At 37.2% G+C, this 25,809-nt stretch overlaps 1 long non-coding RNA gene across 1 annotated transcript; it reads right to left on the reverse strand.

Annotated features, from left to right (window-relative positions):
• Nucleotides 1–605: 605 nt before the first annotated feature.
• On the reverse strand, nucleotides 606–6,132 carry LOC105719366 (uncharacterized). Its single transcript, XR_001107964.2, has 3 exons — nucleotides 5,853–6,132; nucleotides 2,542–2,666; nucleotides 606–905 (listed from the first exon to the last, which is right to left on the reverse strand). It is a non-coding gene; the product is annotated as an uncharacterized LOC105719366 (long non-coding RNA).
• Between the last annotated feature and the right edge of the window lie 19,677 nt (nucleotides 6,133–25,809).

Here is a 25,809-nt window from a genome sequence, read left to right on the forward strand (position 1 = left end):
AAGCATTGACAATTGTGACTTATTGAAACTGCAGTAATTCTTGCCAACTATGGATAGATTTAAGTGACAAGAAAACATGTAAAATCTTCTGAACTATCTCACCCTGAAAAGACAGAAAGAGAGGATGGTGTCATTAAAATAGAAACTTCCTCAAAGTGGAGGAATAATTCACCCCTATTTCCAATGACAAACAGAATTTTCAAATTGCAGAGGGCTTTTTCTCCCTGTAGCATGATGAATAATATGCATTTTCTCAGAGCAGAGCTAAAGAGTTCGCTATTTTCCAGGGTCTGAATGACTCTTATAGGGTAATAGCAGTGACTGAAAATAAGTCAGAAGCAAATTTTTTGGCATCCTGAGACTGGCAGGTAAATATTTAAATAGTGAATACATCAACATTAGGAGCATTGTTTTTTCCAAGGGAAGCAACATTTTATGCTAAGGGAATGAATGAGTGAGTGAATGAATACATATATACATGCTAGCATTTAGGAATTAGATACTAGCCATAATTTTAGAGTTCTTTACTTCACTGTAGATGCATTTCACAAGGAATAGAAATTTGCAGAGGTAAAAGCACAACATGGTAGTTAACTTACCTGGCTGGGGAGAGATTACAGTCCACCCATAATCTTAGGAACTATACTTATTTCCTGGTTTACAGGCTACAGGGTGTTTCCTATAGTCACTGTCACATCTCTTTAGGTGGTCATATCTGTATACGTGGTGGGTGGGGCTGAAGATTTCCTTCTTTTGCCAAACTTCATTTCCAGGAAGGAAGCTGCTGGAGAACTGAATGCAGACGACCAGTTTCTGAAGCATGCAGACAAGCCGAGACCACATTCGGCCTTGATACAGAGAGAAGGCAGTGCATCCAGGCAGAACTTCCACTCATCCTGTGGGAACTGAAGGAAGCATACAACCATAAGCCTAGCCAGTAGCACAGACCTTTTTCTAATTCTAGAATTAAGAATTATTTCCATAAGATAAAGCCAGATACATCAAAGAATATTTTCAGCCAAGGGAAAAAGAGGTAGGAGTAAAGTAAGTTTGAATACAGTGGCAAGTTTTGTTTAGTTTTTACCATCTGGGGCAACAATCTACCATCTCTAAAATAATAAGCATGAAATAAAAGCATCTTCATTTGTAAGTACTCTTTACTATGCATAATTAAATATGTGTGGTCTAGAATATGGCCTTGTATCAGGGCATTTTTTTTAGGGAGAAGGAGAATATGCATTGATAAAGAAGATGGATCTGATTTCACTCTTTCTCCTTTATTCTTTTCCCTGGAATATCAGTGGTAATAACATCATTGACTTCAAGGTCTCCAAGCTTGACAGGTCCTATTGATTGGCAATCGTAGTTCAGATTCTCTTGATCTCTTCTAAGTGATTATTCAGTCTCTACATGTACACCTTTACTGTCTCTCAAAATATATTTTTCCCCTCATGGAAGGATTCTATTCATTAGAAATTTTTAACTTATACTGAGTCAAGCTGTTCCTACTTAGAGCCTACACTGACTAACCTTAGTTCTTAGTAAATCACAGATAATCCCTATTCTGAGCTCTTGAGGATAGCCATAGCAGGCGCAGAACAAGTCTATGGCATGACTCCAGCACTTAGAAAGATGCAGTTGAAGGAGAAATGAAGAATTAACAATTAGTAAAAAGTTAGCTACTGAAGGGAACCCATATCTCTGTATACAATAGAATTGAGAATACATTAAGGATGGGAAAGGCAGGGGAGACTGCAGGGAGGAGGAAAAGCCTAGATAAGCAGAAGTAAGTAGGGGACCTCCCCAGATACAGCAGGAGGAAGTGCTGGCAAGACAATTGCATGGATTGGGTAAACTGCAGGTCAAACACAAAATAATCCTTCATAGATACCTGTGAAACAGGTAAAGCATTTGTCTCTGGCAGAGTGCTAAGCATTGCATTTTAATGTCTGATAGGTCTAAATAATTTTAGGAATGGTGTCTCTTGAAAAATACCAATTTAATACAACTACTGTAAATTTATTTTTCACCTAGCATTATGCTGGCCTTGGACAGTTGTATAACTCACAAATCAATTTACATCCAATTTCAAATTTCTACATATAACTGCAAAACTTCAGTTTTTGGTCTTTTCTTATCCAAAGCACATGTTTCAAATGTATTTTACAATTTTATTCCTTTGAAACCTGTTAGCAGTAGGATATCTTAAGTCATCATTTTACTATAAACTTTTGTGGAATGCTGTTCACTGGAGCTATGTGGAGTAAAGACGTTGTAGCCAATCTGCTCTTTATTTAAAAGGAAGTCTTACTTTACCCTCTATTTGAAATGACAGTAGCCACAATAACCACAAATATCTACTACTGATGCATTTTGTACTATGTCCATAAAAGTCATCAAGCACCTCTCTAAAAATTTATTTTTCTGACTTCCCATCTCTTCATGCAAAGTCAAGTGGCTAACAGCATGTTGAGAAGGTTGGCAGATATACAGATGCTTACATTCAGGAAATAGTGCAAAACTGATATAAAAGTCTCGTACCTCAGAGAATTATTTTGTATAAGTGTGCAGGCCCAGGGTTGATTAGTCTTAGCTTTGAATCTTAGTATTGCTACTAATTATGTTACATGAACTTGGAAATACCACTTGGAGGACAATTTTCTTATCTATAAAGTGCAAACAATCATAGAAAAGATTAAATTACAAATTTTATATGGAAAAGGAACTTCTAGAGTATCTGGCACATTGCAGTAAATTTCTAAAACACTTGGGTCCTTTATTAATTCCTTCACACATCTCCACTAATGTAAATAAAATGGATATCCAGTTTTTTTTTTTTAAATAAAACAGAAGAAGGAGAAATTACGGTTTATGTGAATACTGTATAAAAATTAAAATATATGTTCACTATATAATTTGCTTCCAATTTCCTATCAAAGAATCAACCCATATGAGCTGCGTTTAGTCTTTTGAGCAGGGACACTACATAATTTGTTCTAATATTTATATTTGGGCCTGACAATAAAGTCCCAAATGTCTTCTCAAGAGAATTTTGAGCAATTTACTGGTGGCATGTAAGGAAAATCTGACATTGAGTTTCTCATGTGGACAGGGTTGCTTGAGAATTTTTTTTTCTTTTGGCTGAGTTGAGACTATGTTGTGACCTGCAGTGCTTGAGAATTTTTAAGAGAACACTGTAAAGTATCATCCAGAAACAAAGATTTAAATTCCATTTCCTTTCTGCAAGTCAAATTTTCCACACAAATGCTAATAAATATGTTTTGCCCCAATAGATAATACATAATCTATTGTTCCATTTACCTTATGATCCTAAAGATAACTTCACTCTTCTGTTTATTATTCCAAAAATTTCAGAGAATTGTCACCTTAGAATCTCAAATTACATTACCTACTCTTCAGAAATGATTTTCTATAGGCTTTATCTATATTTCTTTTATTATCCATTGAAGATCTCCGTTATAAAACCATATGAAACACCTTATATCCAACAAACCTTGTAGAACACATTCGTGAATAACTCTCAGGTTGTTTTACAACTCAAAATGTAATATTATGGAATTAATTGTTTTTGAAAATGTACTTGGTCCTAATCTTTATATAAATATTTATATGTGTACAAATGTTCAATTGAACTTTCCATAAATCTATTGAAAGTAGAATCGAGACCATCCTGGTCAACATGGTGAAACCCCATCTCTACTTAAAATAGAAAAATTAGCTGGGCATGGTGGCGCGTGCCTGTAATCCCAGCTACTCAGGAGGCTGAGGCAGGAGAATTGCTTGAACCCAGGAGGCGGAGGTTGCGGTGAGCCGAGATCGCGCCATTGCACTTTAGCCTGGGTAACAAGAGCGAAACTCTGTCTCAAAAAAAAAAAGAAAGTAGAAATATTTTGCTTCCATACATTCAAAATTACATGATTTTACAAAATTACATGATTTTACAAATTAAATAGGAAATTACATAGATCACCTATAAAACCTCTGCAGCCTTGAACTAATTTATATAGCCTTCTAAGTCATCAAAAGTTAGCTATTGAAACTTAAATAATGTTTAAAAAGTTTCTTTAAAGTTAAGTGAAAGAAGTTAAAGAAGTGTCTGTCATTTCTTTCTGTCCTGGTCTAATGTATCCTTTTGCGTTATAGGACCAGGCTTTTGAGTGATGATGCACATAAAAGACTCCAGAAATATTTCCAACAAATGATTCCTTGTGAGTCCATGTTCACAACTTCAAAAAGTTGGGCATGAACTTTATCTCAGCCAGGCTGACAATGATAAGATTCTAAAACAGAGGGAACGTGGACCACCCACAGCCCTGCTGTCTCAAAAGCCGACCCATTATCTGCTTTTGAGCAAATGCCACTATCACAATGCAAGTAGCATCTCCAAACTAACTGTCCTCTTGAATGACAGGCCTTCATGGAGTGTTATCTAATTGTCTAAGAACGGAGGGAGAGGAAGGCACATGCTCATTTTTATTTAAATGTGTGGTTCTCACCATTGAGCCTGGAAAGAGCAAAGGGGAATGTTGATTTACTCACATCGCTTTATCTTGAAGTCAACATGCCCCTAGTGAGTATATATTCTGTGATTTGATTTTTTTTCTTTTAAATATTGCCTGACAGATACTACAGCAAGGGCTTCCCTATAAAAACCATGCAGAAGTTGAAGAGATGTGTCTACACGTATGTGAATACTGCCAAAGGTGACCAAGTGGCAGCTGACAGTGGAGGATGTGAATCACTGGCCTTGTTGGTTTCTCTTTTGCCCACAGAGCAAAAACATCAAAAATAACCTACAAAAACAACCAATAAATAACCTATTATTCACGTCTGGGACCTTAATTTCTAGTTGCCTCCATCTCTGTCATCTCTATTATGAATGAGTAAAATAGTAAAAAATACTCCAAATGTCTCATATCAATCGAAGTCAGATGTTAAATTATTTTAGTCTCATAGCATGTTGCAAAGAAGTCACCAAAAAGAACATGCTGGCTTTGAGAGTAGATGTGAGAAGCCTGAGGACATACCATTTTCTACAGATAAGCCTACAAGTTGGTGATACGTTATGCCTCAGCGAGGCACACATTTAAAAAAAAAATCCTATGACACTCCCTTTGCCACTGATCACTTTGCTGGAAGGACATATACTTTGTGGTTACTAAATGGCACTTTCTCAGTTTTATAAATATGTTTAATTGTTCACAGAGCATGATGAAACCTTTTTCATCTAATCCTTCAGAAGTATCTAAAGTATTTAAAGATTTAATAAAACACAGCCAAAATACTCAGATATCCAACAAAAATAATCCAGAAAATTGGCACCTTCTCAGTCAGAATAATATTCAGATTTATTATTACACAGCCACGTTGTGTCTGTGCTCAAATGTTTCAGACCTTACCACCTCACCAGTTAGATCTGGCATTTAGATACCATTTTTACTTTCCCCAAGTTTCCTGGATGATTGAAGTTCTTACAGTCTTCAGTTAGTCATATTCTACACTCTACTAATTATCAGATGCTGGAATAATGGCAACGATTGAGATCATGAGGAATTTCTGAGGCTAGTCTTGCATTCATCAATAAGGTGGTCACTCTTTTATGAGTCATCCCAAACTACCTCTTGCATTTGATGCAGGAATTCAAGAAAGAGACTTCAAGCAGCCATTTTTGAGTTACTGACATGGGAAGTGGAAAGTTTGTGTGTTGCTTTGAGAGTTGTTTTGACCATGTCTCTCATTTAGAGCTCATTTCCCACATAGATTATAAATCTATTCTATCCTCCTAAACTAATTGGTTAAAATTAAGGTGGTTATTTCTCCAATTCACTTACCATGTGAGGGAGTCATCATTTGTAAGATCTCTGGAAGTCTCATGTTAAACTCCACTGAAAGCCAGTTTCCATCTGAAGCTCAAGACCAATTTAGGAGTCACCTAAATAGTTTACCAGTCACCCAGGGTGATAAGAGTTAGGTACTATTATCCTCTTCATCCAGCATCATCAGGTATAGCTACAAATGCCAACATTTACATCTATCCAGACTCCAGATTTCACAGACCACATCCATCTTTCTTTCTCTTTCTTTCTCCTTCCTTCCTTTCTTTCCTTTTCTTTTTTCTTCCTTTCTTCCTTCCTTCTTTCCTTCCTGCCTCCCTCCCCCTCCCTTTTTTGCTTCCTTCCTTCCCTCCCTCCCTCCCTTCCTTACCTCCCTCCCTCCTCCTCACCCTTCCTCTGTCCCTCCCTTCCTTCCTTCTTTCCTTCTCTTTTTCTCTTTTTTTTGGTGACTCTGGTGGGACATTAATTGTATCTCCTTTTTAATCTGAGCTTCCTTTTACCCTTTGGAAATTAGTCAGCCACTTGTATGAGCTGTTACTGCAGTGCATGGATTCATAAATGCCCAAAGGTCAAAGCATGTCTCCTGAATGACAATGACATTCATGGCACTGTGCATGAGGCTGGTGACTGCTGAACCCTCACACCTCTATTTCATTACACACCAAGACAAAAATACTACTGCTCTAAAGACAAAAGGATGGAGAATCATTGAGAAAAAGAACATTAGGTTACAGAGGGAGCTCCATGCCACTATTAAAGAAATTAGAAAAAGATCAATGTTGTTCTAAGAAACTTAAGTACAAGAAGTTCTTGATGTAGAACTAAGTGCAACTGAAGAAGAGAAAATGAGTCATTGAAATGCCAGAGAATGATCTCCCTCACATGTAAGTGAATGACTAGCAACTAGCACTATGAAATGCATTTAATCAATGTGCATCTCATGTTTTTGTGGCACTCCTTGGTCTCGTCATGTTACAAGCTACATGTCATAATTTACAGGAAATAATAGAAAAATTATACAATCATAGTCATAGATGTTGTTCTGTACTTACTGTGTAGAACAACTCATATAAGAAATCTTCCTTTCCAGGCCAGGCCGAGTGGCTCATACCTATAAAAGCAGCACTTTGGGAGGCTGAGGCATGTGGATTGCTTGAGCCCAGGAGTTTGAGACCAGCCTGGGCAACATGGTGAAACCCTGTCTCTACTAAAAATACAAAAAATTAGCCAAGTTGGTGTGCACCTGTACTCCTAGCTACTAGGGAAGCTGAGGTGGGAGAATCGCGTCGGCTTGGGAGGCGGGGGTAACAGTGAGCTGAAATCCTGCCACTGCACTCCAGCCTGAGTGACTGAATGAGATCCTGTCAAAAAAAAAAAAAAAAGTAGGCTTCCTTTCCATAATTTAAAGAAGATTCAGAGTAAGGAATAAAATACACACACACATGCCACATAGAAACACACATACAGAAACACACACTCACATAGTATATTACAAATTAAGGTTCAAAAGATTAAAATCAGCAATTACAGTTAGCTTTAGGATGTTAAGATTGTTGTTGACTTGGCATTTCTATACTACTTTTCTATTATTATTTTCTAAATTATCGTATTCTATACTATAAGGTACTATTTATATATTACTATATATTATAGTATAATATAAATTACAGCATACTATATTACTAAATCTATATTATTATACTGTAAAGTATGTTTCTCTTAGTGTATTCTGCTTCTTGTTCTATATGAGTTAAAAGAACTTCAGAAGCTTGAGAGACTTTTCTAACACATAATTTACCAGATAATTTTATTCTGCTCAATGAAAGACGCCAAGACACTGTCAAGCTAAAGACACAACAAGGTGGATTCAGAATGAAACTTTTCTGACATCATTGCTAAAGCCAAAATATTACAATTCTTCCATCTCATCCTTTTGCTGGAATCTTTATGATACTAGCAGCTATTTAACATGTGGCTGTTCTGTACCAAATGTTTAGACAACTACTGCTGGGTGAATTCCAGGTGTATGGCACCCACCCCACATTCACTCCTCCAACACATAGAAAGGTCAGGTACCTTGAAAGTACACATAGGTCAGCTTGGGTTGAGGAGCACCTAGGAATTGGGTTGAGGCGTAATAATTCATAGATGTGGACTATTGTATCAGAAGGGGCTAGAATTTAATTCAAACTATATAATCAACAGTGCTACTGAACTGCAGACCAAAGTAGGGAATTCCTATTGTATCAGGAATTATTTGGAGTAAAGGGACAATCATATATCAAATTCAGTTGGCAGTTTCACATTTAAGGCAACTATTATACACATTTGTCTCTCTTCCCTCCCAAAATCTTCTAAGAAAAGAAAAGGAATATGTTTTAAGGCAGCAATGGAAAACTGAGATGTTGTAGCAGCCAGCTCCAACAATGGATGTCCAGAAAGTCTGAAGCAGTGTAGAGACAAAGCGATGAGGAACTTACAGTCCAACACAGGCTTAGAAAGAATTGGTTTTTTTAAATAGTGAAAGATCTCATCAGAATTTCATTTTAAGCTGGTATTAAAACTTCAAAAGCAGACCTTGATAAGGAGCAGTGGGGACTTTGGAGGACACTAAGGCAGTCTGGTCCCCTAGGTAGCTAAGGGCTAAGGCATTTGCCCCCAGGCAAAAGCTGAAAGATGGTCTTTCTGAATGAAGTTGGGGATCTTTTCAGTAGAAATTTCAAAGGTATGCTGGGGCTGAAAGAAGAGAAGCAGTAATTCAGACAAGTTTCTGTCACTGCAAAGGACAAGACGACTCTTCCCCTAATGTCTCATAAGGCAAACTCTCCATCCACCCTAAAGGAAAGCCTAACTTGCTACCTACCTGCTCCCCGCTGCCTCCTCTCCATTCCACTTAACCTCTCTACAGAGCCTGAGACCTTGTAATTATACTACAGAGTACATTTTTTTTTTTTTTTACATTTTTAAGTGTATCTACTTCAATTCCTGATATTGGTAAATCAAACCATTGTTAGCAAGTGTTACCTGATACGCCAAAATGCTCTGTTGAAGAAACCAGTATGCAAAGGAAACACCAACTGAACAAATAACTTAAGAAAAAACATATTCGTCAGAACAGAGAATAACAATAAAATAAATGCAATTAGTCTCTTCAAATCTACAACAGTTCCCACCATGAAAATATGCAATAGTTTTGAGCATGAAGGGCAAGCATCTGTAATTAAATATGGTCTGCATGAATTTATTATGGGCATTAATATTTACATATCACACTCTTAGATCATCTTTAAAATTCTCCCAAGCTAAGGATCCATGATTCTATTTCAAGTACAAGTCCTGAGATTTATATTCTTCTTTGGATACAAACAACTGCTGGTGTTAAACAAGGAAAGAAATGAAAATATTCTGAAATTCTGGGAAATCACAGATGATGCTCTGTTCCATTGAATGTTAAGCCCAAGCAGAGTTAAGAATCTGCAGTGTGGCAATTACCTTGCTGCAAACAGCACACGTGTTCAGTCTTTGCATCATTTATCCTTGTCTCCCTGTATGGTGTTATCAGCTGAGATGGCAGGGCCCTGGGATCCTGACACAGAAGTAAAGGAGAACAAAATTTGAAAAAACATTTGGCCAGGAGTTAGCATTCAACAGAGCGCTTGTGAGTACTCCTAGGAGAGTATCACACATAATGCATTATCTCAGCACTTGATTTATGAGGCTAAAGTATCTTTTAAACAATGTCATACTCTGTAGTATGAAGATTTTATAGCTAAGTGGGGTGATTGTTAAAACAGTCAACATGGAGAAAGTGTGAGAAAAGTCAGCTTCCAAATGGGGATTTTCATCTGTGCATTGTAGTCACTTTAATCCTCTAAGTATTTTCAGTTTCCTATGAAAGAATTGAAATTTCCTGAACAACAATATTGCCAAGAGTTATTATCCCTTTCACTTACCTTCAAAGAGTCATTCTCTACTAAAATGGCTTATATAAAATCTGAGCATTATTAAGATTACATGCAGCTCATCAGACACCCAACTAATTGGAAAGGATACGCCAGAAAAAATATGCAGACTTCCATCTTCATAGAGCATGGATGCTACAGGTTTAACCTTTAAAGAGAACCACAATAAAATCATTCAGGAAACAATGGCTTTTTTGTATTGTCAAATACAAAATGTACTTGAAAAAAATGGCCTTTCCATATTCATAAGCAGATACTTTTTACATGAAAATCGCTTACTAGAAAAGATGCCTCTGCATTTTGCTTGGCTTTATTTTATTGTTTGCATAAGATTTCTGCATCATTTTTGACAATCCATATGAGTTCCCTTCTCTCATGCTGTAAGTTCCTCCTGTCAGATTCTGTGCATGTCATTTGTTTGCTGGTTAATTGGCTCCTATTAGGATGGGGTTTAAGTCTTTCAATGAACATTAGCAAAAATTTATGGGGTATCTCTTCTTTGTCAGGCAGTATTCCTTGGATTAGACATACAAAGTAGCCCTCAAGAAACAAATTTTAATATGGTCCTGCTAGAACCAGGTCTTTTTTATAGGTACCTGAAATGTTTTGGGGGCACAGAACACTTAAATGCACTGGGGGTAAGTTTTAGACTTCTGTTCTGATAAAACATCTATGAGGAAGAATCATAACTTTGCTTCCACAGCTTTCAAAGTTGATTTAATGTCCCTTTTATCACACTTCTAAGAATTACAAAACCAATTTTCTGAGAACCCAGAGACAAATCCTTTCATTCTCCCTTCCTGATAGATTTATGCATTCACCATCAGACTAGGTGTTGGAAGATATTCTGTCTCCTTATGTGCTAACAAGAGGAGCAATCTTTGAAGTTTGTTTCTAGATAAAGAAATAGGAGACTAGAAAGAGAAGGTCTCATTTGCCTTTTCCCCCTTTTTCCAGTAGGTTTAAAATTCTGGTTGTGACTTGGGGCCAGTAACAAGACAAGAGGCAGAGGTAATGGGAGAGAAGGAGAAAATGCAGTTTGTCTACCTCTAGCAGAGGAAGAGGAATGACTAGGAGGGAGTGTGTGCTTGGTGTCTGTCACCAACAGTCTTTAGATAATGCTCAGGACCCTGCTTTCCCAAGTCCTGGTCCTTCCCTGCCCATCGGGGAGCAGGGGATTTCCACTGCGGAATGAGGATACTGTAGTAGCTCCTGGATCTGCACATGCAGTTAGTTATTCATTGAATATGATACCTAAGAAGGTACACCCCAAATCATTTCCAACATTGACAGGGGTCAGGCCCCCACCATTAGGCATGCAACCTGGAAGTTAGCCTAGTAATCAGCTAAATTCTTTCTGAAGCATATTCACACCTCACCATGAATAAATATACTGCACAAATATAACAGATTACAGATTCATTCCACCAATTCTCTTATACTAAGCCCTGACTAGTTAAATCCACTAAGTGTAGTGATACTTGGCATCATCAGCCAAATACCTACTTATCACCTGTCTGCTAATGAGACTATGAGACTTCTAGGATAGAGAGAAAACTGACTTCCACTACCTTTCCGATTCTGTGGATTTTGTTTTTCACTTTGAGGACCATCTTATCAGTGGAAATGTTTACAGTCATTTTAAAAGTTGCTGCCATCAGTCACAGTAAAATATTTATACTGAAATATCTATGTGACGTCACCTTTTGAGACAAAGTCAAATGATATGAACACACTTAAAATCTAGAATTCCATTATCACATTAGGATTGGAAGAGATCTTTGAGACAACCATCACCAACCACAAAGATTATAAAGGGGAAAAATGAGACACAGATAGGAGAGACTTATTCAGAGTCCAAAGCTAGTCACACCTAAACATTTTCATGTTCTCATCACCCAGCAAGAGAAAAAAAATTAATTATTGTGCTTGGGGATCCCTTCTTGTTAACTGTGCATATATATATAACCGCTAGTAATTTATTGTAAAAAGTCTTTTGTTACATTTTAAAAGAAAAAAAGTATGTAAAGTTTATAGTATTTCTTTCAGGTAAGCCCATGCCAAAATCGAAGATGGGAATTTATAATTAATTTACAAAAGAAAAAATTGATCTGTACAACTATTTAAGAAAAACTAGAATACGTCTAGGATTATCCTCCCAGATTGAAGCCCCCCTTCTCACCTCCTTGATTGAGACAATAGGAAAGTCAACAAGAAAAAAAGAGGCACCAAAGGGCATTTGTAAGGAGGAGCGCAAGGAGAGTTGATTAAAAGTTGCATGTAAGACTTTAAGGCGAACAAATGTAGACACTAACAGATAACGTCACAGATAAAAGAATGGATATGAATTGCAGCTGGGGCAATTGGGGTGTTTGAGTAGGAACAGTCTATCTTGTTAGACCAGTAGGTATCCTGCTAGCCTGAAGAGCAGGGAGACCTTTAACCAAAGCTCTCTGTGGGGTGATGAAGGAGAAAAAGGCTGCCGCATGGACAGGGAACTTCTCTGACTGCTGCCACTAACTAGAGGCAAGACACCTCACCGTGAGGCCAGGTGTCTTGAGAGACAGACAACAGCAGCAACAACAAAAAGAAAGTAGCAATCAGAGAAAATTAAAAAAAAAGACAGAGAGAGAGGGGAGGTGACAACGTGGAAAGAAAAAACACATGGCCCGAGTGCCTTAATTATGAATGGACAAAACATCTCTCCCCGAGACCCCTAGCTGAAATTTCTTATGCTAAAATCAGCTGCTTGAAACTTTCTCTTATTTGTTAAAGGTGGGTCTGGGGGAAACAGTGCGATGGAACAATCAGCATCTAAAATTTCTTCTGGAGTGCATTACAGACCTGTCACAGTCTCATGAGGTAGACTGGAGCTAAGAAACAAGTTTGTTCAGAATGATTCTTTTCTGGAAGCATCCAATCTCGAGTCTCACCTAAAATATTATTTAAAGCTTACCAATGTCTCAGGAAAATTTGTTCTGCATATAAAACACTGCATAGGAAAAGCTTTGGTAGATAAGCTGCTACGATCTTCTATAACTCCTCCAGGTCTCTAGTTATTCCTTGGATTGGTGAGGATGTGAGCAAAATGGATAATATTTTCAACCTTCTGGGACTTTGATATTTTTCTCTAGAACATCTCATATTATCCCTGGATCCCTACTAAGATAAGAGGCATTTCCCAATGCAATAGGACAAGAATATTAGATAACAGTAGTTAAAAGGCTATGACAGACAATCCAGTGTTTTGTCACTATTGGTTAAAAGACTAGGACTGCCGGGCGCGGTGGCTCATGCCCGTAATCCCAGCACTTTGGGAGGCTGAGGCAGGCGGATCACGAGGTCAAGAGATCAAGACTATCCTAGCCAACATGGTGAAACCCCGTCTCTACTAAAAAATACAAAAATTAGCTGGGCATGGTGGCGCGCGCCTGTAGTCCCAGCTACTGGGGAGGCTGGGGCAGGAGAATTGCTTGAACTCAGGAGATGGAGATTGCAGTGAGCTGAGATTGTGCCACTGCACTCCAGTCTGGTGCCTGGCAACAGAGCGAGACTCTGTCTCAAAAAAAAAAAAAAAAAAAGGCCAGGACTGACAATCCTGACAATCCAGGTCTTTTGCTGTAGATCAGCCTCATTAGAAATCTGACCATCAATAAAGAGCAGCCATTTTTGCATTGATATAAAAAATATTGTACATCTGCAAAAAAACAAGTGCTGACAATAACTTCAAGGGATATTCACTGGAGATCTATTTGAACTGCTAAAAAACAAAATTCATGAGTGTATGCTATTTATAAAGTGCTGGCTCTATTTGTTTTGATTTGCTTTTCTTTATTCTTTTAAACTTGTTTACTCAGGAGAAATATATCTTTCAACATAATAGCCAGGTATTCAAGAACAGGTTTGGATGAGATAAAATAATAGTAATAACAATTTGGTAATAATATACTAAATGTAAAAACTGAAGATATGTTTCATAAAGTGTAGAGTTTTAAAGATTATTTGCTTAGACTGTTGTTATTTTACCATGCATTTTAGAAACAGGTATACAGAAAGTGGAAATGGACCATTACCAACCACTCTAAAAATTTAGTTAACAGCATATTTATGAAATATATGGAGGGAGGTACACATGGGCTTCTCTAGATATTTATTTCCATCCTCTTTCTCTCTCAATTTTTAAGCTATCTATCAATGTCAATATGTACTGAATGGGTCAGCCAAGGCTATCATGTCTCAATGAGCTTCAGTGTGTATGCTTAAGAAACCATAAAGTCAAATATCAGTGGCTGATATATTGTGCCTTATCATAGTTTTGGAAAAAAATATTAAGTGTTCAGATTCTTTATATGTTCAGATATTTAGAGAGAAGGCAAAAAAGTCAATTAATTAGTAAATGATCCTTTGGTTTTTTTCTTTTTGGTTGGGTTTACAAAAATGACTTATAGGATGCAGCAAACCCAACCTCTGCAAATTAGAAAACTAGTCACTTCTTCCAGGCAAATGCAGCCCCTTGCTAGGAAGTAGATAAGACTTTGTGAAAGACACATGGGCTGAATTTTAATCTTCACTGATCCCACTGGCTGAGTGTCCTAAGGCAGTGACCTAATTATACGCAATGGCCCTGCTTAAGGAGATCTAAAAATTACTCAGCGTGTCCATTAAATACCTGTATAAATTTTATAGACATTTCTTATCCAAGGATGAGTGCGTTGGCTTCATAGGACATTAGTGTGAATTAACAAGAAAGAGAACACGACTAGGAAGAAAGGCTGTTGTCCTGGAACATGCATGCTGAGCAATCCAAGTTTTAATCATCTACCGATTTTTGGAAACTTTCTTTAAAAAGACTTACTCTTTTTTCTGTATTGTCCAAACTAAACTACAGGTGATAAAAGCTTTTATGAAAACAGTGAAGTATTTAGGAAGTGACTTGACAGAATTATCAAATGCTCATTCAACTAGTCTGTATAAAAAGATTAAAATTATAAGACAATATAGAGAGCACACATGACTTGCTTTCTTTTGTTTTTTGGTTTTTCTTCCTACCAGACGTGAAGGTGGTCAAAGTTTGTCTTAGGTAGATGAATACAAGCTTTGAAAACCCTGGAATTTAATATGGGCAGGGAGAAACATGCCATTTGGTGTTTTATGCTGCTTTGACTCCCTAAAGGGAGAACGCACAAAAGGGCTTGAGCTATGGTTTTTACATCTCACCATAGGCGTCATTTCCTTGAACTGTCTCAATATAGATTCCATTTTTTAAGAAGGCAAGCTGAGACTTTTTTCCATTACTCTTGGCCGGAATCTGGATTTAGTCAAACTGGCCACTGTCACTACTTATGTCTAATTAGAACCACCTGTGAGAATTTGTGTCACAAAAAAATGAGAGAGAGAGAAGGAAAGCTAATGTTCATAATGATTATAACAACATTTCATCTCAAGGTTCGTTTTATTTGTAAAAGGCCTGATAATGAGACTTTCCTCTCACATTTTAATAAGCACCTCTACCATTTAAATTTTTTTTTTTTTTTTTTTTTTTTTTAGCTGAAAGTGTTCAGCAGCTTTCTTGTGTGTGTGCATGCCTGTAGGACGTGTATGACAGTATGTCCTCCTGAAAACAACCTTTATAACCCTTTTAAGAAAAAAAAAGTGCAAAATTGAAATCTGAGTTAGGGTGACAGTGTGGCTAGATTGTCTTTTTCTCACTGAGATTGGAATGAAGTGAGCTGAGTGGACACCTTGTCAAGGAAATAGCACTGCAAGGGCTCCCACTCTCCTCAAACCCATTTTCCTTCCAATCACACCTTCCACATTTTCCTAAAGAAAATTCCTTCCGGTCTCAGACTCAATAACTTTGGTCTTATCACAACAGCAAAAACAATTTTGAAAATTTTGAAGGGGGGAAAATACCTACATCAGGACAGGACAGAATTATTAAAGCAGAGAGAGAGAAAAAAAAAGGAAAAAAAAGTATGTTTTTCACATTTTCTGTCATCTGCTTTAAAATGTGAAATCCTTCAAAAGTCCACAGTGAATGAAAAAATGCCATTTGTTATGAATAATATGAATAACATTTATAGCTGAACTTTTCATTTAATGCTACGGCCTAAAATAAATTTTTACATTTAAAATAACTACACATTGATTTAAAAAGTTTATAAACTTAAAATTAAAGACTAAGCTCTATAAAAAAGTGTTACTAAACCTTTCACATACCCTATTTTTAACTTCTCTTCTCCTTGCAAGCTGAATCATAATTCGATATCTAAAATGGAAGAAAGACAATGTTGAGAAAAAATATATCAAATTTCCCCCCCACCTAAAAACACATATTTATTATAACAACGTAAGCCCCCTCACTTAGCATGAAGAAATTTACACTAGAACTTTCCGTAATGTTACCAGTCATCAGCAAAATGAGTAGACAACATCTAATGTCTTATTTTCACCCTTAATTGCTCAAGGTCCTTGATTTCTCTTTATCATTACTTTGTTAGCCCTGAACACCATGCTTTCTAATCAGTGGCCAAAGGGGGAAATCAGTATTTTTGCCTCTTGACATGAAGAAATGGAAACTGACTGGAGATGGAATGCTGATAGCATTGTGATTTGGGACACTCTAGTCATAAAAATGCAGATAAAATTGCAACCTTATATGACAACTATTTTCTTTATAAATTTTATTGGAAATTTAAACCTTCTTGACATCTAGTTTTTCAAGACTGTTGAAGCTCTTTTCAGGCCATGGAGTGAAGGACTTAAATGAACATTACACTGAGAGACAGATCTAGGTTTGAATCTTGAATCTTGGCTTTTTTTTTTTTTTTTGAGACAGGATCTTGATCTTGCAGTGTCACCCAGGTGGGAGGGCAGTTCATAGCAATCACAGTTCGCTGAAGCCTTGAACTCCTGGGCTAAAGAGATACTCCCGCTTCAGCCCCACCTGCTGTACCCAAGTAATTTGTTTTTGTTTTTCACAGATACTAGGTCTTGTTATGTTGCCCAGGCTGGTCTTGAACTCCTGGGCTCAAGCAAGTTTCTTCCCTCAGCCTCCCAAAATGCTGGGATTATAGGTATGAGCCACTGCTACTGGCCTCTGCTTTTATCCAGCTGAGAATTGGTCAATCAAGCTACTTAACTTTACTCAGTTCACTCAGCTGTAAAATGAGCTTCAAAGAGTTGTACAGATTGAATGTGAAGATCAATGCAAAAATATTTAGATAAACTGTTAAAAGTTACCACTGCCAGGTGCGGTGACTAGCGCCTAAAATCCCAGCACTTTGAGGGGGTGGATCACTTGAGGCCAGGAGTTCAAGAACAGCCTGGCCAAGATGGCGAACCCCCATCTCTACTAGAAATACAAAAAATTAGCTGGTCATGGTGGCATGCGCCTGTAATTCCAGATAAGTCAGGAGGCTCAGGCAGAGGCTCAGGCAGGAGGATCACTTGCACCTGGGAGTGGAGGTTGCAGTGAGCTGAGATCTTTTCACTGTATTCCAGCCTAGGCGACAGAGTGAGAATATAAGTTATTGTTTGAATTATTATTCTAAGTGTTCCCTTGCTTCTAGCTCATGCCATCACATTCACACCAAATGCTGGAAGAGAACAGAGAGAACATTTCTGTATCTACCTGGTATCTGAATTCCATCCTGTTGTCTGCATACCATTTGCTCTTTTTATTCTTTGGACTCTTCTTTAAGCTAGATGAGGTGCCCTTCACCGTCCACCTTATCTCCCATAACCCACAGAACACAAGAAATAACACTCTTAGGCCATTCCTGAAGACAACATAACAAGCACAACATTTACTCTCTCAAGTTCATATTCATGTCATATTCTACCTCATCAATAGACTTTCTCTACTTGATTCTGAACTGCATTTCTTTTTCTCTTCTCTTTCTAATTCTGGATATATAAAATACACAATTTTCTTTTTGAAAATATTTCCTATGTCTCTCCACCTGTTCTTTTTGAATTTCTAGTCATTGAATAAAACTGGAAACTATCAAGAGCTCTCTGAAGTCATATATAACATCAAAAAGGAAATTTTTTTGTCAATAAAGATTAGATGAAAAATGTTTAACTTGGGTCTTGGGAAAGCATGTTGTTTTTCCTAAGCGCATCCCCTCAATCACTATTAATAAACTACATTTGGCTCAAGTTTAACTAAAACATGTGAAAGAGACAATAGTTGTCACCTTCAAGGAGATAATAACCAAGTTGCAGAATAAAAGCAGCCACATTAGCTAGCTGTGGTTATTTTGGTACCGATTGCAGATTTCATGTTCTTGTACCCTCCTTCCAGCTCTTTTCTTATAAGCAGCATCCATTCCTGCAAACACAGACTACTGTGTGTCACTGAAAACAGATGGCTGAGATCCAGGCAATACCTATAAAGGATAATGTAGAGATAATAAATAATATAATTCTAAAAGTCCGTTTATTAGGCAGAGCTGGCTCCTTAAAGGGATGTGAGATGTCAAATGAGAAAAGCAGCTTCCACCAAATGCAATCAAATTACAGAACAGTCACCTCAGTGGGTAGGAGTAGGGGACAGGGTGGGGCTGTAATGAGGGAGTTAATTAAAAATTTTGTTGCAAGTTGGCCATTCATAAGCGTAGCTTCTTAGGTAGCTTCTACTAACAGCCTTCTTTGCCATGTTTTGAAGCCATAGAATCTCCCCTTCTTTGGCTCTTTCATCAATTTTGTAATGATGAAATTTCCAGCATATGAGGCTTATTTGGGTTTTTATATCTGCCTACCTGTTTTATTACCTTTTATATTGCATGTGAAGCTGGATCAGTCTGCAGCAGAACAAAGCTAATTACAACTTTCATGGCCTAAATATAGCATAATGACAGAGTGACATTCAAGAGTAGCACTGAGCTGAAAAACCTTTTGGCAGGCCAAGACAGTGGTTATTCAGCTCCATGGAGATAGCCCCAGGGGCTGATTGACTCCAGAACTATAAGTTGCCCAAAAGTTGTGAACAGGTCACTGAGTAATCAGCTTCACTTAGGTAAGAAAGTTAGTCTGAGGTCTTCATTGCTTGATTCGTATTGACCCTTATTTTCAGAAAATAAACTGCAAATGTGCATTAAGCTGCTATTTGATAGAGAGGATCCATGTCCCTTTCAGGAATGAGGAAGCTCTAGACTTAGGTGGAAGAACTGATCGAACCAAGGGCCCTAGAAGAAAATATTCCTGGAATGCCACATGGAGTCATCTAGAAAACAACACAACTAGCATAATTCCACCAGTGAATAATTTGTCACTGGGTTTACTTATCAATGATGCCTCTTGCAAACCCCTTGTCTTACATGACGGTTTTTATTCATTTGCTTCTTTTGGTGCTTTTTCTTATAGTTGCTACATTTAGTTTTATGGACATATGTATATCCCCTATTTCTAATACATATACACATCTCTCTGCTGTGAGAGTTATTCTGGTATAAATAAATGTGTGGTAGTTGGTGGTCCTAATCTTTTTATAGCCTTTATGTCACACTGAAAAAGAAATCTTCCTACCCCCAAGACTTACCTGCCATTGGCAATTCCACTGAGCTGAGGATGTCTGACTTCAGTTACTTCGTGTCTTACATTCCACTTGCTGTTCATTCTGCCACTTGAGTCTCCCTGGGATTTCACATTCGTGCTTTGTGTGAATGCTTGCTAATAACATTTAATGAAAACCTTGAAAGGACTCTGAGTGAATAGAGAAAACAAAGGACATACCCAGTGCTGTCACGAGAATTCCACCCTCCATCCCAGAGATGAAGCTGTACTTGGTCTTTGAACCCAAGGCAAAGCAGGTATAGTTTTATTTATTTATTATTTATTTTTCTTTTTACTAAGCACTCTGCCTTCCTTTGTGTAAAGGGCTTGAAGAGGCCTGACCTAGCACTCTCAGAGTGTGAAAAAAGGAACAGAAATGAAAAGATAAGTTAGTTATAGGCATTTTTGTTTTATAAGACCAATGAGAATCCTTGCCAAGCCCCTACGTTCTTTAGGGGAAACAAACATGGCTTATATTTAGAAGGAGAAGAGGAAGGACACTCATGATGACATCTCACCTGATCTTAGCCTCTGCCTGTATCAGCTCGGAAATTTATGATGATGATTTGTTTCTATGGGTAAATTTAATTGATGGTGCTCATACATAAAGACAGTTTACAAGAAGTACATCCTAAAACCTTCTGTTGTTAAATGCAAGTACAATTTTAAAATGAGCAAGGATGTTTTGGTATTCCTGTCGGAAACTTTCTCATGGTTTCTATTCGATGGAGATGTGGTTTTGTTTTAACTGTGAATCACAGTATATTTTTAATATTATCCTAGACAATTTTATTCATTTAAAAATTTTGTCGTATTCTACTAGGTTTTCACAATCAGTCTTCTCTAAACTATATGAGCTGGTGGGTTTATTGAAGGTTTAACCAGGTTTGCAATTGCCTCATCTATTCCACTCTCAGCCTGCTGTGTGATGTTAAATATTATCAACGGTTCTCTGCTTATTGACACTTCTCCATAAGACAGGGAAGAAAACCAAAAAAGCATGGAACACTTGTCGGTCAAATGGACTCCTCTGTAGCAGTTCTAGAGCAATAAATGGGATGAAAAGTTGAAGCATTTTACTTGCAAGAGGTCTGGGCAGAATATGGAAATTCCACCCACAATTGTTCTATTTACCATTCTTGGTTATAAACTAAATTTCATCTTTTTTTCTGGGATTTAAGTTTCCTTGTCTATGCTTCGTGTGGGCTATTTGTTTTGACAAACTTGCAATAAAATCATTACTATATAAACTTTCCAGCTACCGGGGAAAAAGTTAAAAAAACAAAAAAAACTTACAAACTTTAGTACGAATGTAGCCTTGTGAATGTGGGAAGTGTGAAATACAACTTTTTGACAGCTATAAAATTGTCCCATAATGAAAATAGGGGGACCTATAATTTAGTTTTATATTTTTCACATTAACAATAGCATGAGTAGCTAAAAATATAGTTTAAGTCATCCAAGTAGTACTTCTTAATATTATGTCTGGGTTAAAAATAATTCAGGTTTGTGTTTGGCTATGCTAATGTAAACAATCATATAATAATTTCATTTCACATCCCATCCAATATTTCTAATACAAATGCAGACAGAGTTTATGAAGTCAGACCTCTCTAGAAAACCATTTGAATAATATAGGAACCATAATTCAACAAAATACCAAAAAAATGTATTCTTTCTGGTACTTTCTACTTTTCTCTAAACAATATGGTTAGGTGGAGAACAATGTTTTCTTTTTTTATAATTGATCTGTATGTATATCTGAAATTTTATGGAACTATAAAGAAAAGTTAACAGTTCAATGGATTTTCACAAACTGAACACTTCCATGTATCTAGTTCCCAGAGTTAAAAAAAAAATGAAACAAGAATACCCCCAAGAAGCTTTTTTGGGATCCCTTCAATTTATTACTTCCCTCCCCACAACAAAGCTTCAAAGGTAACTCTCCCATACATAGTTTAGTTTCGCCCAATTCTGAATGTTTTATGAATCGAATAAAGGGTAGTGTTACAATCAACTCATATGTTTAAGTGTATTTCCACCTCCTGGACAGAAAATTCCACAGTAAAATTCCAACGTTAAAGTCGTGCAATTTAAATAAACAAAATATAACCTAAAACTTTGATCTGAATAAAAGTCATAAACCATGGACTATGTATTTATGCAAGAGATCCTGGATTGCCTTCTGTCCCAGACAAAAGCCTAAGTTACAGGTAATTTTTGAAGGGATAATAACACATGATTATTGATCTTCCTTGTGTTAGACATGATTCTAAGTATTGATTGGATATACCATTTAATTGTTAAAAATAACCCAATCTGCTTGGACTCTGTTTCACAGAGAATACAGACAGAAGGTAACTTACCAAGACCACTCAGCTAGGATGCAGTAGAGAGAAATGTGGGCTTCAAAGACGGCATATTTAATTTCTAAACCAAAACTTTTTCCATAGTATGAGTATCTCTTTACTTTCCCACAGGCAATGCTTCTAATTCAACCACTGAAGAAGAACAAGACTAATAACTTGTGAACACACCTGTTAAGATAATTAAGCAGAAGCTGAATGTCCTTTTGTCCCTGTGAAAGTAAGAAACTTTAAGAAAATGGAGCAAACAAACTGGTAAAACTGGTGTAAACTGTGGAAGGTTTATAGCTTTTGTCCCTGGAACCGCTAACTGAATGGAGCAGTCTTATGAGGAAGAGTTAGATGATAGAGAAAATCATATTAAAGCTGGGAATAAATAAAACTGCACATATTCACATATTTGTAGATCAGTTCTCAATTAGAGGAGATTCACCTCCAGGGGATATTTCACAATGTCTGGAGACTTTTGTGTGGTCCCAACGGTGGGGGAAGGGTGGACGAGGTAGAATGGCGGTGAGGGAATGGTTGTGTGCCACCTAGTGGGGAGAGGTCAGGGATGTGGTAAACATCCTGCAATGCACAGGACAGCCTCCCATAGCAAAGAAGAAGTATCCAGTCTCAAAATCAGTAGTGCCAAGATTGAAAACTCCTGCGCTAGACAATGGCTTGGAATCGAAGTCTTCCTACTTTTCTTAATTTTATCCTATGTGGAATAGTGGAACAAGGTGGAGATTTACAGTAAAACAGGCCTGAGTGTGGGCCCAGTGGGTATCATTGCTGTGGATGAGACTAATACCCATGTTGGATCTCCTGCTTTCATGGGGAAAAGATGATTAGCAAGACTCACCTTATGAAGGCAGCTAGTATAGTACAGGATCCATCACTATCCTAGGTGCTGAGAACTCTTTTTGTAAGTCTGAATTACAGCATCTTAATTTCTTAAAGAATGAATGGCCAGTGGGTAGCTTTTTTTTTTTTTTTTTTTTTTGACATCTTAGCACTTTGACATAAAAATACAAGAAAATTTCCCAAATGAAAGTTTACTTTGGCAGAAAAACAATTCAGTTATCAGAATAATTTTTACGCTGAGCACTCTGGTTGGGTGGTAGGAAATATATTAGTCAGATTCCTACTTTGTAGGCAAAGTAATTCAGAAGCATCAACTAAATGCTGTCTCCCCAGAGTTTCCCAAACCTTCAAATACATTAAAATCATCTGTGGATTTTGGTGAAGTACTGGTCCTGATTCTGTATGTCTGGTGCAGGATCTGAGATTGTGGCCATTTCTGACAAGCTTCCAACATATATCTCTGCTGCCATTGGTCCTGGGCTTCCCTTTAGGTGGCAAACCGCTAAGCTATATAGAAGTATTAAAGCAATGCTCTTTGAGATACACGCAGACGCTATAATAATAGTCACTTAGTTCACGTAATAGTAGAATACAATAAATAAATGCTAGGCTACCTCTGGGTAATAAAGTTTAACTTTCTAGACTTATATTGAAACAATTAAGAAAACAGATTGAAGATCTTTTAGTTGGAGTGGGAAAATTAAAAAGAATAAAGGCAGACATTAAATCCAAGATTTCTTAGATAGAGCCTGATCATAAGCTTAGGACTCTGTACTCCTCTGAAGCAAACTGGATCTAGGATTGCAATGCAGTTTTTGTGAAGTAGTTGAACTTAAGGGATCTCATCAGTACTCAAAGCCCCAGACAAGAGGAAGCCCAGAGTTCGGTAATGAAAACATTGTGTGGCTGCTCAGGCCCCTAAGCTCTGCAAGGAATGGATTATTGTCAGAGGATGTGTCAAAGAGTTTATGTTTAGGGCAATGGAATTACTGTACTTAATGAAGTCTCAAAGGGCTAGCGGTTGACTTCTTAAAATTACTGGGAAGACTTTAAAGTTTCATAATGAAGAAAGAAGGGAATGTCAAAAGGACAGAGACCTATATAAACCTGGTTAATATATTATCACCTGCTGAGGCTCTAAACAGGGTCCACAGACAGTCCTGAGAGATCTGCAGTTTCCTCCAACTGGCACATGCACACATACCGGTTTCTGAGAATAGAATTCATACATTTCATTAGGGTATCAAAATGGATCTGCATGTCTCTGTCTTGCTCCTCCTTTTGTAAGTTCTGTGGTTCGAACTAATGACAACTAACTAATCAATATCATTCCAACTCCTACTGCTTTCCCCACTCCTGGGACATATGTAACTACAAAATGTCCATTCTCATTGCAAGTATCTCCAGGATTCTGCCCTATGATTAGATTCTCTAAATATTAAGCATGTCAGACCACTCTGAGGCACGCTTATCCATGCCCATCTGGAATCCTGGACTTTGTAATGCCACTTGCTCAGTAAGGTTAGATAACTGGAAAGATAAAGCCATCATGGACTGGCAACTTTCACAAGAACGACACGATATGGGCACTGACATGTCTTCTCATCTTCCATCCTTAAACTCTTGTTACTTCACCTAAGAAAAACAGATTTTTCCTATTTGAAACAAACTTCATATGCAAGAGGTAGAAGTATTTTATTGAGAACTTGAATTAAAAGTGATATTTAACTACAAAAATATTAAACATTTTTCATCTCTTCTCACAAATGCAAGGAACCACTACCTTATAATACGGACCCCTGAAAAAAGTCATGTATTCATGTTGTGAATAAAAATAGCATAGTCTCAAGTAAAATCTGTCATAATATGATATATACCACACATGGAATGCATTTCCCATTGAAGACAATATTTCTTTATTTCACAAATGTTTCGTTTTCCATTAAAGTAAACGGAAGTTCATGAAAGTTGACCAAACAAAGGCCAATTTTTTGACATTGGACCGAAAAAAGTATCCTGTACTGCCAATTTCCATTAGCTGCAAAGGCTACAACATCTCAGTGACACAAGCTGCAAGCAGTATATGCTTTCCCTCAAGCAACAAAGAAGCATGAAGTGACAGTCATATTTTAAATACACTTTTACTATCATATGACAATAAAGAGCATGTGCTCACATGAGTACTGACAGAGAACGAGAGAGAGGGAGAAGAAGAAACCAAGGACAGGGCTTGGGGGATCAGAGAGAGATTATTATGATGAAAAGTAAATTGTTTTAGGACTTTTTTTTCTCATACTTCACCACAAAACAGTAATACTCTGAACATTAACCCACACGAATCACGAATGTCTGGTTGAGTCTATACTAACCAAATCAATAGTACTAGATTAACTCTAAGTTAAATTCAGCTCAACTCAACAATCTAGACTGGCTGAATTGGCTACATGAGTCTCAGCAGCATTTCTGAAATTGAAAAATTCTATCTAGCTGTTGTTATTTTGGTCACAGTGAAAGATAATCACTTTTAGTATTTCAAAATTAAATTTTAAAAACCTTTTTTTTTTTTTTTTGTGATGGAGTTTTGCTCCTGTTGCCCAGGCTGGAGTGCAATGGCATGATCTTGGCTCACTGCAGCCTCCACCTCCTGGTTCAAGTGATTCTCCTGCCTCAACCTCCCGAGTAGCTGGGAAGCACCTGCCACCATGCCCAGCTAATTTTTTGCATTTTTAGTAGAGACAGGGTTTCACCATGTTTGCCAGGCTGGTCTCAAACTCCTGACTTCAGGTGATCCACTTGCCTCGGCCTCCCAAAGTGCTGGGATTATAGATGTAAAATATTTTACTACCATATGACAATAAAGAGCATGTGCTCACGTGAGTACTGACAGAGAAGGAGAGCTCTAAAAACCCATTTTAAGGCACTATAGGATTCTCTTTGAAGAGTTTTTTTTTTTTTTTTAAATATTGGTAATGAGTCAATTTCCTAGATCTCGGTGATATTATTGCACTAATTAATAGTTCATTCAAAAAAATTAGTTGAAATCATCCTATGACATATATTACATTGCAGTTGTCCCGTTTCATAAGCAGATTTACAATAGCTATGCCTGTAGCACTTAAAACTATCTCCCAATCTCATTCTTTTAAAAACCTTCATATTAGAAAAAAAAAAAAAAACATACAGAAAAAGGTGTAAAAATGCGATGATTTGCATATACTT

Source organism: Aotus nancymaae, unplaced genomic scaffold (assembly GCF_030222135.1).
Source record: "Aotus nancymaae isolate 86718 unplaced genomic scaffold, 86718_ANA_hifiasm-v0.15.2.pri h1tg000029l, whole genome shotgun sequence".
In the NCBI taxonomy this organism is placed as follows: Eukaryota; Metazoa; Chordata; class Mammalia; order Primates; family Aotidae; genus Aotus; species Aotus nancymaae.